Source organism: Thamnophis elegans, chromosome Z, assembly GCF_009769535.1.
Source record: "Thamnophis elegans isolate rThaEle1 chromosome Z, rThaEle1.pri, whole genome shotgun sequence".
Classification (NCBI taxonomy): domain Eukaryota; kingdom Metazoa; phylum Chordata; class Lepidosauria; order Squamata; family Colubridae; genus Thamnophis; species Thamnophis elegans.
In genome coordinates, this window is record NC_045558.1 from 68,794,178 (window position 1) to 68,810,002 (window position 15,825).

The 15,825-nt window shown below is 42.0% G+C and overlaps 1 long non-coding RNA gene across 1 annotated transcript; it reads left to right on the plus strand.

Moving 5' to 3' along the window:
- The first annotated feature begins 851 nt into the window (after positions 1–851).
- LOC116522725 lies at positions 852–15,541 on the plus strand. The gene is made up of 3 exons (XR_004256993.1): positions 852–931; positions 5,573–5,577; positions 15,279–15,541. It is a non-coding gene; the product is annotated as an uncharacterized LOC116522725 (long non-coding RNA).
- Positions 15,542–15,825: the final 284 nt, after the last annotated feature.

Sequence of the window (15,825 nt, forward strand, 5' to 3'; positions counted from 1 at the left end):
CTCTCAGGCTGGGGGGGGTGTCAAACAGTACGCCCCCTCAGACAGGGTTCACAATTTGGGAGTCCTCCTGGACCCACAGCTGACTTTCGAACACCACTTGTCGGCTGTGACCAGGGGGCATTTGCCCAGATTCGCCTGGTGCACCAGTTGTGTCACTACCTGAACCGGGAGGCCCTCACAACAGTCACTCGTGCCCTTGTGACCTCTAGACTGGACTACTGCAACGTGCTCTACATGGGGCAGCCCTTGAAGAGCATTCGGAGACTTCAGCTTGTCCAGAATGCAGCCGCGCGAGTGATCGTGGGTGCACCTCGGTTCACGTAACACCTATCCTCCGCGAGCTGCACTGGCTGCCTATTGGTCTCCGGATACGCTTCAAGGCGTTAGTCGTCACTTATAAAGCCCTTCATGGTATTGGACCTGGGTACTTGAGAGACCGCCTGCTGCCAATTACCTCCACTAGACCGATTAGATCCCACAGATTAGGCCTCCTCCGAATTCCATCCGCTGGCCAATGCCGACTGGTGACTACCCGGAGGAGGGCCTTCTCTGTGGCTGCTCCGACCCTCTGGAACGAGCTCCCCATGGAGATTTGAACCCTCACCACCCTCCAGGCCTTCCGCAAAGCCCTTAAAACCTGGCTGTTCCGACAGGCCTGGGGCTAAAGAGCTTTGCCCCCCTTCTCGAATGGTATGGTTGTTGTGTGTTTTTTAAATTTTTTTATTGTTATGTTCGTCTTTTTATTCCCCTGTCTGTACCCCCTTCCCTGATTGAATTGTGAGCCGCCCTGAGTCCCCTTCGGGGAAAAGGGCGGCATATAAATGTAATAAATCCAAATCCAATCCAATCCAATTTATATCACATCTCCTCTCTTCTGACTCAAATTATTTATATCTTCATAACAAGATCTAAGCAAAAATTTGTAAGATTTGTACATTTTTATGCCAGATCCAAAATTACAATTTATGGCCCGGTTATTTATCCTAATTAAGGTTATCATTTCACTATTGGTATCATAGTAAATTATATGTTAACGAATAAACATTCAATGATAAACTAGAACAGTCTACAAAGTACTAAAATCTCTACTTATTAATCATCAATAATTAGCTAGCTTTTTTCATAAACTAGCATTATTAACCAGTGTCTTTCCAGTAACAAAATGATTTTTTCTCTCTCGCCAGCTGTTGTGTCGATTCTCTTTTCAGGACCTTGCCAGGGTTTAAGACTTCTCTCCGCACTTTGTACCTTAAGAAATCTCTCATGTAGTTTCGTTGCTCTTGAATTGTTATTAATGTAGGCTTAAGTCTGGTTGTCAAGCTTATTTCTGGATAGATTTGTCTTGTTAACTCCATCTTTTTCGCTCTTTCTTTTTCTCCTGCATCTTGAAGTTTGGAATGAAGCAGCAAATTATCAAAGTCGCTTTTCCAGCTTCCCTTCTTTCTGCCTTCACTCCATTACTTACTCCATTAATAAGTTCATCTAACGTCTTATCTTTGTTTTCTGTATTTAATTTCTGGGGCTCCAACCTCATCATCTTTTTCTGTGATACCCCACAGTCTGTCCATTTTCTTATCAAATCTCTCAAAACCTTCTGAGATGTTTTGAAGTCCAGCCAAAATATTTTGGATTATCATGTTTTCTTCATCTCAGTATTGATCCATTTTTCAGAGTAAAAAAAATATAAAGAAAAAGAAAAGGAGGAATTTGATAATTGCTGCCACACTAGCCTGTCAAATTTTTTTGAAGAATATATCTATTGATTTTAAATCTTAAATACAAGCTCTTTTATGGTTTTCAAAGTAGAAGGGTTCTTATCTTTTTCTTTCCTTTTCCTACTCTTGCCAAAATATTTTCCACAAGCACCAGCAGTACACTGATTGTGACCTTGAGTCTTTTTTTTTTTTTTAAAATTCCTCTTGTAAATGTGTTTTTTATTTTCCATTTTCATTTCGTACAGTCACATATATACTGTGCATAACCTGGGCCATATAACATTAAACAATAAACACAGCCATTCCTCTTGTCAACAATACCCCCCAAAATAGAAACCCAATGTACCTCTTCGACCCTCCATACACCCTTTCTTTCGCCCCCCTCCAACTTTCCATCTTCCCTCCAACATTCCCCTCTACCCTACTTCCCCTCCCCCTCTACCACTCCTCTCTCCCAGTACACTCCCTCCCTTCCTTCTCACCCTCCCTCCCATCCTCTCTCACACCCTCTCTACCCCTCTTTCTTCTATCCCTCTACTCCTCCCTTCGGTGTATTTCTACTATCTATTAATATATTCAGCTTGTCCTATTTTTACAGTGAAATTAAAGAGCAACAGTATACAAGTGCAGTCACGTTACTTTAAAATCTAACACATACTATATATCCCCCCTCCCCCCTAACACTCCACCTCCCTTCCCCCCCCCCCCGATTTCCCAGAGCCCATACACGGTATAGGTTTTTAACAAATACAGTCTAAAATATATTAAGACAAAGGAAATAAAAAAAGAAGTTAATAACATCTCTGCATTAAACTCAGCTTCTTCCTGTTGCACTAACTTTAAGCAGTTTAGATTATTCCTAATCTTAAGCATAGGCTATCTGTAATTTCTTAGTCCCGCATTTGTTTTGTATATAGTCAATCCATTTTTTCCAGTCTCGTTTATATCTCTCATTTGAATGGTCTTTAAGATATGCCGATATTTTAGCCATCTCGGCTAGGTTTGTAACTTTCAATGTCCATTCTTTTTTTTTTTTTAATTTAAAACAAGTACAACATCTTTCTTTACATGCTATAGGAAGTGTGTCAGTCAGTCACAAATAAACTTTCGTGCATCTCCTCCACAGTCAACAAACATAACTCATGTTAACTCAAATATTCATACATATCACCATCATCATATATCCATTTTCATTTGACTGTAATTATTATTTAAAGATATTAATAAAAATAATAATCTTAAACAATACATGCCCACACTAGTGGGGAAAAAAAGGTCAAAAAAAAAAAAAGACAAAAAGAACAAAAGGCAAGGCAGGGAAGAAAAAACTGAACAAAAAACAAAAACAAAAAAAACAAAAAAAGAACACAGGTATATTATATGTGTGTGTGTGTGTGTGTGTGTGTGTGTGTATGTGTATATATATATGTGTGTGTATATATATATATATATATATGTATGTATGTATGTATGTATGTATGTATGTATGTATGTATGTCAGCTGGTTACAACATGTTTTGGTGCATCTCTTCCATTAATTCATATTAATTCAAATATCTTAACTCAAATGTTTACTATATTAACATCATTATACCTCCACTTTTAGTTGACTACAGTTGTTTAAACATCCTTCATCCTTAACTATACCAAAGAATTAATCCATAAGACCTGCTGACATTTCATTTACTTGTTTGTAAAATCCTCTATTAACATCAAATCCTCATATCCTATTTTAGCTGAACATCCATAATATTTAATACCAAAAAGTCCATCTTCCATGCAGTATAGTTTATTATCATTCTCCCTTCTTTATGTAGTTATATCATATATCATAACATTTTCCCCATGTTAATTAACATTTAACTGTATATATTTTATTTTATTTTTAATAGTGATAATTATTGTGATTAATAACCTTTGTATATAATCCAAAAATATTTCCAACCTTCCTTTCTCATATCCAATTATTATTTATCATATCAACTCCACATTATATACATTACTATCAATATCAATTATTATTCAGCTATATCTATTACAAATAAGAGTAATTAGATTTAGCTAATTTTCAATAGTATTCTTCAATCTATCAGCCTATGTCTCTCCAATAGCAAAACTTCCTTGGTCCTGATACCATTCTTAAAACAAGTTCCCCAAACGTTTTTATAAGCAAGTCCAAAGAGAAATATCTTCACACCTTTTTGCTTAGGGTGCCTCTGATGTAATAACGTTGTCCTTGGCTTGTTCCACTCAATTTGTTTTTGATTTTCAAGGGTGGTATCGAAAATTCTGCAAATAATGTTTCATAAAGTATAGATTCTTTAATGCTTCTCATTCCTCCTGCAATCTGTCTTTTGAGATAAATTTTCTGTATGGCTTCCCTTCTTTCAAGCTTAGTTTAGTTTAGTTTAGTTTATTTATTTGTATGCCGCCCTTTTCCCTGGGGGGACTCAGGGCGGCTCACAATCAAAAGGAAGGGGGGGACAGACTTTGACATATAAGACAATACATGATTAAAATGCAACATTCATACCATTCGGGTTGGTTACAATCTTTAGCCCCAGGCCTGACGGGATAGCCAGATTCTAAGGGCTGTGCGGAAGGTCTGGAGGGTGGTGAGGGTACGAAGCTCCATGGGAAGATCATTCCATTGGGTCGAGGCTACCACCGAGAAGGCTCTCCTCTGCGTGGTGGCCAGTCGGCATTGGCCAGCGGATGGAACTCGGAGGAGGCCTAAACGATGAGATCTAATGGGTCGTGTGGAGGTGATCGGCAGTAGGCGGTCTCTCAAGTACCCAGATCCACTACCATGAAGGGCTTTATAGGTGGCAAGTAGCACCTTGAAGCATATCCGGAGATTGACAGGTAGCCAGCGCAGCTCGCGGAGGATAGGTGTTACGTGGGTGAAGCGAGGTGCACCCACGATCGCTCGCGCGGCTGCATTCTGGACTAGCTGAAGTCGCCGAATACTCCTCAAGGGCAGCCCCATGTAGAGCACATTGCAGTACTCCAGCCTAGAGGTCACAAGGGCCCGAGTGACTGTTGTGAGAGCTTCCCGGTTCAGGTAGGGGCGCAACTGGTGCACCAGGCGAACCTGGGCAAATGCCCCCCTGGTCACAGCTGACAAATGGTGTTCAAAAGTCAGCTGTGGGTCCAGGAGGACTCCCAAGTTGTGGACCCTGTCTGAGGGGTATAATGTTTGACCCCCCAGCCTGAGAGATGGAATATTTGCCAAATTGGCGGGAGGGAAACACAACAGCCACTCGGTCTTATCTGGGTTGAGCACAAGTTTGTTAGCCCTCATCCAGTCCCTAACAGCTTCAAGTCCCTGGTTCATCACGTCCACCGCTTCATTGAGTTGGCACGGGGCGGACAGATACAGCTGGGTATCGTCCGCATACTGGTGGTATTTTATCCCGTGCCACCGAATGATCTCGCCCAGCGGTTTCATGTAGATGTTGAAAAGTAGGGGAGACAGGACCGAACCCTGCGGCACCCCATATGTTAGGGGCCTAGGGTTCGATCTCTGCCCCCCAACTAACACCGACTGCGACCTGTCCGAGAGGTAAGAGGAGAACCACTGCAAAACAGTGCCTCCCACCCCCACCTCTCGCAGTCGTCGCAGAAGGATACCATGGTCGATGGTATCGAAAGCCGCTGAGAGGTCAAGGAGAACCAGGATGGAGGCGTGGCCTCGATCCCTGGCTCTCCAGAGGTCATCGGTCAATGCGACCAAAGCGGTTTCTGTGCTGTAGCCAGGTCTGAAGCCGGACTGGAATGGGTCAAGATAGCTGGCTTCCTCCAAGGCCCGCTGGAGCTGAAAGGCCACCACCTTCTCAACAACCTTCCCCACAAAGGGGAGGTTGGAGACTGGACGGTAATTGTTAAGAACGGCTGGATCCAAAGATGGTTTCTTCAGGAGGGGGTCTCACCACCGCCGCTTTGAGTGCGGGGGGAAAGACCCCCTTCCAAAGGGAGGCGGTAACAACCGCCTGGATCCAGCCCCGTGTCACCTGCCTGCTGTTGACAACCAGCCAGGAGGGGCACGGGTCCAGTACACATGTGGAGGCACTCACAGCTCTCATGGCCTTGTCCACGTCCCCAGGGGCGACATCCTGAAACTCAACCCAGCGATGGTCTACCAGATTATCCCCCTTTTTTTTTTAAATAATATAATTTTTATTAAACATTATTACCTTTAAAAAACAGGAAGAAAAATACAGCGACATAAATACAACGACATAAGTAAGACAAATCATACATAACAATATAAAGTAAAACATACAGATACAAATGCCGTTTTAAACATACAACCCCCCCTCCCCCCCCCCACGGTGACAGTCATTCACAGCCCAATTTTTTCTTTCTTTTCTCATTATTAGGTCTCTACGCCACATCTTCTCATTGCAAGATTCAGGGATCTATTATGGTATCTATGTTAACTTTCCCCATTTTAAGTCCCTGCTGTTCTCCTAGTCGCCCACATATACCATAGGTTCCAGCTAAGATAATGTTCTGTTTCTCCTTTGTCCCTCAGCCAACCCGTCATTCTGTCCATTTCTGCACATTCGTAGATCTTTTTAATTATAGCATCTTCCGACGGAATAGTGGTGGATTTCCAAAATTGTGCATAGGTTATTCTTGCGGCCACAATTATATGCAGGCTCAAATGCCATATTGAACTGCTTATGTTATCTGGTTTGATGCTTAGTAACAGGTTCTCAGGTCTCCATTCAGTGTTTGCCCCGGTAACCTCTTTTAATCCGCATTCAAAAGTGAAATGGGCCTGACTTCTGGGGGGCGTGGCCTGTTGCCGAGGAGGGCTCCACCGAACTCCTCAGAGATCTGGTCTGTATATCTAAATAAGATCATAGATAGCACCCCTTTCTGGCTAAGAAAGGGGCAGGGAGAATAGCCCCGTAGACTAGGGTCTATTCGTAAGCCACAGCCCTTTTCTTTTTTTTTGGCTGTGGAAGAGATTAGATCCAGCCGAAGCGGAGCTTTTATCTCCGGCCAGTTCTTCTCAGCTGCCTTTTTTTTTTTTTGGCAGCCCCAGACAGGCTAGCCCCCCCCAGGACAAAACAAAGTTTTCTCAAGCTAGATTTGATACGGGAGGGTACCACCCCTGTGAGATTTATGCTTTTATTACTATCTTAAATACCAGCACCATTCGTCTTAAAGACTTCTTTGTTTAAATAGACTTCAAAATGGCGATTTCTCTCCGTGGATGATTACTGGATGTACTTAGCCGGGTTTATCTTCCTGCAGACCGCTCCTTAACAAAACAAACTCTTTTTCTTTGGAAATAGAGGGGAGCGAAGCGCTGCTTACTTGTTTATTTATTATGGCACCCAGATCAAAGAAGCGTCTTGCTACAAATGTGTCTAAAGAATTTAAAGAATCTTTTTTGGAAACACAGCCTTTGTCTCCTATGTCTTCTGCTGGGGAACTTTTAACACAGGAATATCTCCTTAAAATGCTTAACGCTTTTAAGAAAGAAATCAGGGAATTTGTATTGGAATTATTTGATGATTTACAATCTAAAGTTAATCAAATGAAGGCGAATACCTTTGCAGCTGTGTCTGCCCTGTCAGATTACTCTGCTGAAATAGAAAACAAATTGGAAAGTCTGGAGAAGGCTAATTTTAATTTGACTACCAATATTCAAATTTTACAAGAAAAAATTAGAAATAACGAAGAACAGCTTATGATACTAAATTTTAATAGGAAGGCATTTGCAATTAGAGTCAGAGGATTCCGTGAAAAGAAGCAAGAGAATTTAAAACAGACCTTTGCTGAAGCCTTCAGCCACGCGCTGGGAAGCCCGGGACTTAACTTTGATTGGCAGATTCGGAAAATCTATCGCCAGAACTCATTGATAGCGGAACAGCGACAGCTCCCGAGGGACATAATTATATATTTCTCTACAAAAGAATCTAGAAACGCGATTGTGCAAAATTTTCATAATAACAGGCTCCGAATTGATGACCAGGACCTGATTGTCTTCAAAGAGATTCCTTTCCAGATGTTGAGAGCAAGAAGGGACTACGCCTTTTTAACTAAAGAGCTTAGGAGTCAACAGATTCGATACAGATGGGAGGCCCCTGCCGGCATCACGGTTACATTTGAGAATCAAAGATTTCGTCTTAACTCTATTTCGGAGGCTCAAGATTTCTATTGTAGGATTCTGAAGGCGGGACTTCCTGACGCGCTTGGAAGAGAGGAGAGACAAGCGGAAGGAGAAAGCAAACGGCTGGCCATGCGGCTGCAAGATGGAGGGGGCAGCCCCTCCTCCCTCGGAGAAGCAGAAGAACGCAGATCGAGAATTTAGATACTTCAAAAGACTTCCTAAAGTTGAGGACTGAATGGGGGTTTGAGACCTCTCTCCGGTAGAAAAAGTGGACTAATTTTTATCAGAAGGGAAAGCTGGACGAAACTACTTTGAGCTAGATTCTAAAGTAACGTTAGCATAAATTTGATAGTGGTTAAAAGAATGCGGAATGATTTATGTTGTTTAAACTTTGTTAGATGGGACTATTTTAAAATAGAAGGTTAACTGACTCTTGCTGAAAGTATTATTTGAAAATGATCCATGCTATTTAACTTTTATTTGAAGGGAAAGTTGGTTGTTATAGTTCTGAGTTACTTTTTAAATAAACGCTAGTATAAATTTGATAGTGGTAAATATTAGACAAGCAAGAGATGAGGGTAAAATGTATGTGGAATGAATTACGTTATTTGTGGTAAATACCAGACAAGCAAGGGAAGAGGGCAAAATTTACGTTGTTTAAAGCTTATTAGAACAGGAAGCCGCTTGGGATTATCTTAAGATAACTGTAAAAAGAATGCGGAATGATTTATGTTGTTTAAACTTTGTTAGAAGGGACTACCTTAAAATAGAAGGTTAACTGATTCTTGTTGAAAGTATTACTGGAATATGTGGAATGATTCATGCTACAAATCGCTCTGAGCTATATTTTAAACAAATGTTAGTATAAATTTGATAGTGGTAAATATCAGACAAGTGGGGGATGAGAGTAAAATGCATGTGGAATGAACTAAGTTATTTAAATTCTACTAGAAGGGGAAGTCGGTTGGAATTATCTTAAGATAGAAATTGATTCCTGTGTAAAGTAATATCTGATCTATGTTGCTTAACTTTACTAAGAAGGGGAAATCTGGTTAGATTATTTTGAATTACGGTTTGAAAAAGGGGTAAAGAAAGATCATTCACGTTGTTTAAATTTTACTAGAAGGGAAAGTTTGATTACTTGTCTGTAAAGTTATATTTGAATATATGGCAGGAACTATGCTGCTTAAATCTTATTGGAAGGGATCATGAGGTTTAGGAAGGGAACGGGAGAGTCTACAGAAGATCGGGGTAAATAGCAAAGAAGTAAGAGACGAGAATAAAATATAGATAGAATGATTTATACTATTTAAGCATAGATAAAGATGGGGGGCTGAGATCAACCAAAGAGTGGTTTCTTTTTTTTCTTTTTTCTCTTTTCTTTTTTTTTCCTTTTTTTTTTTCTTTCTCTTCTTTTCTTTTTTTTTTTTTTGATATATTACTTTTATTTTTTAATCCATATGTATACAAGATATTTTAGATAGAAGGTAGTGCCAGGTGTGGGCCCTGGGAAGTCGGGAGGATTAGGGATGGGGATTGTGGGGGGTGGGGTGGGGGGGTGTTAACATAGTCTTAACAAGAACAAGAATGTATTTATATACGGTGGTTCTTTTTTTTTTATTATTATTATTATTATTTTTTCCTTGGTTCATTTTACTTTTATCAGATCAAACAACACTCGAATAAAGGCATACACCAAGGAGGGAGGTAGAGGGAAGGAAGAGGGAGGAGTAAGGAAGGAGTAAGGGGAATGTAAGGAGTAAGGGGATGTAAGGAGGGTGTCTGGGGAGTAAGGGGAGAAGGAAGGTTTGAGGGGAAAGGGAAGTAGGAGGGGAGTGTTAGAGGGAGAAAGGAAAGTTGGAGGGGGTAGATGGGGTGTATGGAGGATGCAAGGGTTAGGTGGGGTTGTGAATGATGAGTTGTGTTTCCTTTTTATTTGTTCGTTTTATTCCTTTTTTCCTTTTTTTTTCTTCTTTTCTTATAGTAAATACCCTGTGTATAAATGATTGCAAATGGAATGTGAAAATTGAAAATTGAATAAAATATTTTACGAAATTAAAAGTGAAATGGGCCTATAGTTTTTAATTTGGGTACGGTCAGCTCCAACTTTAGGCAAAAGGGTTATATAAGCCTCGGCCCATGATTTCGGTGCAATAGAATCCGTCAAGACAGCATTAAATATTGCTATCATCTCTTGTCCTAAAATTTCCAAAAAAGATTTATAGATTTCAACTGGCAAACCATCCATGCCAGGAGTTTTGTTGTTTCCCATTTTTTTAACTGCCTTTTCTAGTTCCTCTAATGTTATCTTTTGGTTCAGTACCCCTTTTGCTTCATTTGAGATCTTGGGTAGATTTGCATTATCTAAAAATTCCTTAATTTGGACCTCAGAAACTTCTTCCCTACTATATAGTTGCTGAAAAAAGCCTTGGATAATTTCCTGTTTCTCCCCCTTGGTTTCTACTAATTCCCCTTTACTATTCTGCAGTTGAGCTATACGTCTGCTCTCTCTTTCTTTTCGAAGTCTATAAGAGAGCCAGCGACCCGGTTTGTTAGCATGCTCAAAAAAGTTTTGCTTAATCCCCCTAAGTTTTCGAGCGACATCCTCCTGGTCTAAAAGAGAGATCCCATGCTTAATTCTAGCCATTTCTTCTTTTTTCCTATCATCTAGTGGGTTCTGTTGCAAGGCTTTTTCTACCTCCTCCAATTTAGTTGCCCATTTTGCCCTCTCTTCTAATTTTTTCCTGTGGGTACCTATTGTATGTTTAATAGCTAGGCCTCTCATACAAGCCTTGGCCATATCCCAAAGTATTTGTGGGGTTACTCCTTTCCTATTTTCTTCAAAAAAAACACCTCATTTCCCTTTTAAACATTTGCTGAAATTCTTGTTCTTTCACTATCTCTGTATTCATCATCCACCTTCTCTTCCTCCCCTGCCTTACTCCCTTCCACACCAATAAGAGTGGATTGTGATCGGCCCAGGTGTTGACCTCAATTACTGCTTCCTTAATCAAGTCCCCAATTTCTGGTGTCAACCAGGCCATGTCGATCCTAGAACAGGATTGGTGTCTATGTGAAAAGAAAGTAAATTGTTGTTTCTGTGGGTGGAGTTCACGCCATACATCCTTTAATTCATATTCCTCCCTCATGTCTTCAAAGGTTTTGGGGAGAACTCTCCTCCTTTCTCTTAATTTCCCCCCCTTTTGGATGTTTCCTGGGTTGTAATCCATTGTCCTATCTGCCACCGCGTTATAGTCACCCACCACACAAATATGATCATAGCCTAACTCTGCAATTTTTAAATGCAACCTTCTAAAGAAGGTACTTTGGTTGTCATTCGGTGCGTATATGGCCACCAGCAAGATTTTATATCGACCAAATTTCAATTCGACCATTAAGATTCTACCCTCCCCATCCATATACACCAATTTAGAATCGATATGGTCTTTAACATACAACACAATGCCCCTTTTCTTTTCATCTGCTAAGCTTGTATACATTATACCCAGCCGGGGGTAATACAACACATTTTGCTGGTGGTTCTCTATATGTATTTCTTGCAAGCATGTCAAATTACAATTCTTTTTCCGTAAAGCATTCAGTATTTTATTTCTCTTTCTTAGTGAATTCAAACCATTTATATTTAAGGAAATTAAGCGAAGTTCATCCGCCATGTTTATTTGTTTAAGGCTTTAGCTTTTGTTGTCTGCCTCATTTGCGGTCTCTCATCTCTGCTTTGTTTCTCATTTCCCCCTTTCTCATCTCCCGGGACACTATTCTTTCGCTCCTCTCCTTGGCTCTTATTGTCCAGTTCTCCCTCATTATTCTGAGTTCCCTTCTTCAACTGGCTTTCGATAAAGTCTTGTGCATCTTGCAATGATTCAATCCGAAACCTCTGGCCTTGCCAGAGAAAAGATAACCCTTCTGGGAAAAGCCACCTATACATCACCTGAAGTTTCCTCAGTTGTGTTGTTAGGTCCTGATATTTCTGCCTCCTTTCCCTCACTCTTCTTGGTATCTGTTTTAGTACTATGACCATTTCCCCCGCATACATGGTATTCTGGTCACGTGCCTTCTGATAAATTTCTTCCCTCAGGGATCGCTTAGTAAACCTCACGTGCACTTCACGTGGCAGTTTCTGTCTCCTAGTATAAGAAGTATAGACTCTATATACGTCATCGATGTCACTCTGTATCAACAATTTATCTTTCTGGGCGATCCCTGCTATCATCTCCACCATGATTTCTTTCAGTTTCTCCCCTCTTTCCTCTGGGATATTTTGAAATCTGAGAAAGAAGGCTGACTTTTCTAATTCCAACATAGCAATCTCATCTTCCAACCTTCTATTAGTATGTAGCTGCCTCATTTCCCACCTCGCCATATTCTCTTCACTTTCCTTCATTTTTACTCCTAACTCTTGAATTTGACCCTCCTGTTTCTCCATTTTTGCCCAAATCTCCTTTTGCTGTAAATTCAACTGTTTCAGTTCACCCCTCATGTCTCCCATTTCATTTTTGATGTCGGCCAGGGATTTTTCGGTGATCTCTTGATTCCTAGCAATATTATTTTGTATCGATAGCAAAGTTGTCTGTATATTTTGCAATGTGGGTGCCTTCTCTACCCCAGCCATATTGTCTAAAGTTCTGTGTGTTATTGGAGGAGTTGAAGATGGGGACGGCTGAGTAGGTAATGTCGAGGTTTTTTTTCCCACCTTTGCCCAGCTCATATCAATTAAGTTAAGAATATCCCACTGCTTCATAAGCTATCTGCTACCAGTTTGTGCAATGTTCCAAATTATTTTGCTGCTATCTATACAGAAAAATATATATAAATATAGTCCCATAGAAAGGTCTAAAAAAGGTACAGGAAGGGGCTCATATCAGGAAGAAAGGAAAGAGGGGGAGGCAAATACATCAACACAAAAAGAAAAAAAGAAAAAAACAAACCTCAAAGAGAAGAGAATAAAAAAGAAGAAAGGTTCAACTCGAAGTGTTCCCCTTTCAAGTATCCAATGCCAGTTCCAAAAGGAGAAAACAATGCACACGGTGGATATAATATTGACTGTCTCACGTGGAGCCTCAGCACAAAAGTTTTCCAAAGGTCTTAGTAGCAAGCAGAGCAAGTTCGCTGGTTACTCAGCACAAAAGTTTTCCACAGGTCTTGATAGCAAGCAAAGCAGATTCGCTGAGTACTGTCAGCTATGCCTCTGGGTAGAAAAAAGCTTCCCTCTTCTCTGTTTCCACCAACCTAAGCCGCCTTCAACGACTCTTTATAATGTAAATCCGTCTTCAATTGTTAGTTCATTTACTCCTGTTTGTCTTAATTGCCGCTAAAAGTCCCATCAAAGAGGAAAACAAAGATTGCCAGAGATGCAGTAACCAAATAGTAAATCCAACTTACTCTTCAAAAAAAATTAGGGCGTCCAGATTCACTCCAAAAATCCTACGCCAGACAAAAGTGCTGTATCATGGCTGGGACAGCTCACGCATCCCTCTCCAGAAGTCTGGGATCAATGCAGAGCCTCTGTTTAGCCGAGGAGATTGCACTTCCCCCGGCCTACAGAGAAGCACCTCTATTCTTCGCTGAGTCCCTCCAAGACAGCGAACGGCAGCTCTCTATGCCGCCAGACCCCTGATTGTCAGCAAGGCTTCGGAGCAATCACCAAGCCTGCCGCCATAGCCAATGACGTCACCGGAAGTCCCCTTGTGCCTCGGCTGGATCTGCAGAATCGGAGTCCAACTCCGACCGAAACCGAGCAACTTTGTCCGCCAAGAACTGGACGTACTCTTCAGCCCTACCCTGCAAGGGGTCCCCCGTATCCCTCCTATTTATAGTTATCCTAAACAGGGCGGCTGGGCGGGACTCGGCAGAGGCAATCAAGGTGGCAATATAAGATCTTTTTGCCGTACTAATTGCCCTGATGTAATCCTTGATGCACGATGTTAAAAGTGCTCGGCTCAATTCGGATTTGTTGGATCTCCACGAGTGCTCTAGGCGTCTCTTCCGGAGCTTCCTCTCCCGGAGTTCCTCGGTGAACCAAGGGGGTCTCCTGGATCCACAGCCTCGGAGCGGCCATAGTGGCGCAATCCGGTCAAGGGACCCTGTCGCTGCCGAGTTCCAGGCAGCAACCAGGGTCTCCACCGGACTGTGGGCGAGAGTATCAGGAATAGCCCCAAGCTCCGTCTGGAACCTCAAGGGATCCATAAGTCACCTGGGGCTGAACCATCTGGTCGGTTCCTCCTCCCTACAGTGGAGGTTTGGCCTCCGAAAGTCAAGCCTCAGTAGGCAATGGTCTGACCACAACAGGGGTATGATCTCATTACCCCTCAGACCAAGATCACAAGTCCACTGCTCCGAGAGGAATACGAGGTCGAGCGTGTGACCCGCTGAATGGGTTGGGCCCCGAATTACCTGGGTCAAGTCCATGGCTGTCATGGAAGCCATGAACTCCTGCGCTCCATCAGAGTGTTCACCGAGCGAAGGCAAATTGAAATCCCCCAGAACCATAAGCCTGGGGAACTCAATTGCCAGCTCGGCTACTGACTTGAGGAGCGAGGGGAGGGCTGCTGCAACGCTGTTGGGAGGCAGGTACGTTAACAGCAAACCCACTTGACCCTTCAGGTCCAACTTCACCAGCAGGGACTCACACCCGACGAGCTCCGGAGCAGGGATCCTACGAGGTACTAGAGACTCTCGGATAACAATAGCCACACCTCCACCCCTTCCCTGGGCTCTCGGCTGATGAAGCACCTGAAAACCTTCTGGGCACATCTCTACGAGGGGGACTCCTCCCTCCGGGCCCAGCCAGGTTTCAGTAATACATGCCAGGTCTGCCCTCTCGTCTAAAATTAAGTCCCGGACGAGGGGAGCCTTATGAACTACAGACCTAGCGTTGTATCTCTTTCTCTTTCTGCCTCCGAAATAAACCAGACGCCCGACGTGTCAGCAAGTTGAGAGACTTCCTTTCTGACATTCTTCATTTGAGTTTCAGGAGCACTCAAACATTCAACGCTCTCACTCTTTCTTTCATATTTTGATGTTAAAAACAAGAGATAGTCCAGTTTTTTTCAGATTTTTCTGAAGATTTTTCATACGTATCAAACAACTTTTGAAAAGCAGAAAAAATCATTTGAAATGAATCACTTGAAGCAAGTACAGACGCCATGATGTGACGCAGAAGATATTCGCAAGTAAAGACACGCTGAGAGCTATGCAATCTTATCTGATCTTAGACCAACACAGGCAAGCAGTAAAAGTGTCAAGTTATAAGAAGCCAAATTATAGTAAATTTTTTTACAGCCCACTTAATGAGAGCCTGAGGGAATGCTGAAGTAGAGTAAACTTTCCTTTATCCACGTAATCAGCATTCAAAACATTTAAGAAATAGGGTAACCACCAGCCATAAATCCATTTAAAAAAAAACAATTCGCCAGAAGAAGGCGGGGCTTAGCAGTGAGAAGACGGAGTTTCAGGCCATTCCTGAAATTCCCCTATTCCGGAAGAAATGGACGGGTCGTTTACGATCCTAGCTGTCCCGGAGAGACAGTGAAGGTTTGGGGAGATCCAGTGACCTCAGAGACGTTCGCAGGTCTCGGGGGGGCTCGGATTTCAACCCCTTTTAACATCCCTTTCTGGATTAGCTGTATGCTAACTGAAACTGCAGGCAGCCCCTAAGAATGGTAAAAGTGTTTCCAACTGGTAAGCTGATTTTATTACTCAAAGAGAGATGGTCCGCATTAAAATCTAAGCTAATTGAAACCAAAGAACTTTCAATGTCCATTCTTGAGTTGTAGGCAAGTCTTCCTTCTTCCAGTATTGCGCCACCAACAGTCTTGCTGCCGTTATTAAGTGCAGAACCAAATTAATCTCTACCGCTGTAAATTCAGTACATATACCTAGTAAAAATAACTGAGGAGTAAACTTTATCCTTCTTTTAAAAATATTTTGCATAATCCACCACATTTTTATCCAAAATGCCTT